Genomic DNA, 1,332 nt, shown 5'->3' with positions numbered 1-1,332 from the left:
AATAGACATTATTCGTAAACTCCTGGGAAACATGATGCGAAACGACCCCCAAAAAAATATTTTTGCGACCCATCTGAGGGTCGCGACCCAGTGTTTTGGAAACAATAATATAAAGTATTCCAGTGAAAAATGATGGCAGAACTGAAACATTTTAAACTTACACTACACCTGCATGCATGATTATGGAGACATTGAATTGACGTAACTAACCCACCAAAGCTCCCAATTTTATACTTCAAATTTATCGCATTAATTAATGAAAAAGTAAGCAGTAGTAGTAGTAGCCAAAAGTCGGCAAAAAATAAATAAAATTTCTCCGCTCACGTCATCAATATAAATACAAATACATTTCCAGGACGTGAGGTCCCGTCCTACCTCATGAATTTGTTGTTAATAACCGATCTGTGAAACGGGACATGCGTCCATGTGCTTTAAAAGAGCGCTGCGTTCGTTTTACGTTCACCGCGCCCATAAAGTTGACGAGGGTCGTATCGATACGACCGCCACGATGATTACTTTTCTAAGTGCTCAGATCGCCCTCGGTGCCTTTTCCCCCGACTCATTTTCCATATGCTCAATAATTATTCATGCACTATTGAAGCCAAATACAGCACATTAGCTAATAGGAGGCACGGAGTGGATGTCAGGCTCAGGCCAAATCCATGAAGGAGACAGAGTGAAAAAGCGTCACCCAAGGTTTAAGCTGAAACTACTAATGTACGTTTTACCTGTGGATAAATATGTATTTAATGCTATGCCACGTTTTACCTGTGGATAAATATGTATATGTATTTAATGCTACGTCAGTACATAAATCATTTTAGCCAACTAATGCATTTGTCAATGTTAAAGTTGGCAGGCACATATTAGCTATGCTTTACCAGTAAAGCTTTTCGCTCATATTTTTTAATTGTCAATAATAGACCAATAAAATGCCAAAAGAGCATTTCGCTAGCATTGCGCTAATGTTTCCTTAACCCCGAGTAAATCACTAGTGCGTGCAGGTATTTTATCAGTTCTCAACTCGAAGGGCTCTTCATCACATTCAGTCAGTGCACCTCAGTTAAGAACGTCATATTATTGATAGCTAGTGAGGCCCAGATGTGGGAAGGCGGTGGGCCGAAGTGGCCCACGCACCAGGGGTTTGAATTCTTTGTCTTTAATAGCATGTAATAGTTTTCTGTGATCATTATAACAGATTCCATCATTCAAATTTAATTACATTTTTCAACATGCAATAAAATTAACAATGCATGTCTAAGGTCATTGGGTCATTCCAGTAGTTAAATATATGCATTATGTTTTTAATGTGTTGAATCTCAAGATATACGT

General features: G+C 38.5%; 1 protein-coding gene across 1 annotated transcript in view; it reads left to right on the top strand.

The window, feature by feature from the left end:
* The window catches only part of kif26bb (kinesin family member 26Bb), a 21,539-nt gene that overhangs the window by 2,464 nt on the left and 17,743 nt on the right, over positions 1 to 1,332 (top strand). The window lies entirely within an intron of this gene.

This window comes from Cynoglossus semilaevis, unplaced genomic scaffold, assembly GCF_000523025.1.
Source record: "Cynoglossus semilaevis isolate Cse_v1.0 unplaced genomic scaffold, Cse_v1.0 scaffold419, whole genome shotgun sequence".
Lineage (NCBI taxonomy): Eukaryota > Metazoa > Chordata > Actinopteri > Pleuronectiformes > Cynoglossidae > Cynoglossus > Cynoglossus semilaevis.
Note: the sequence above shows the minus strand (reverse complement) of the source record. Positions and strands in the feature narration are given on the sequence as shown.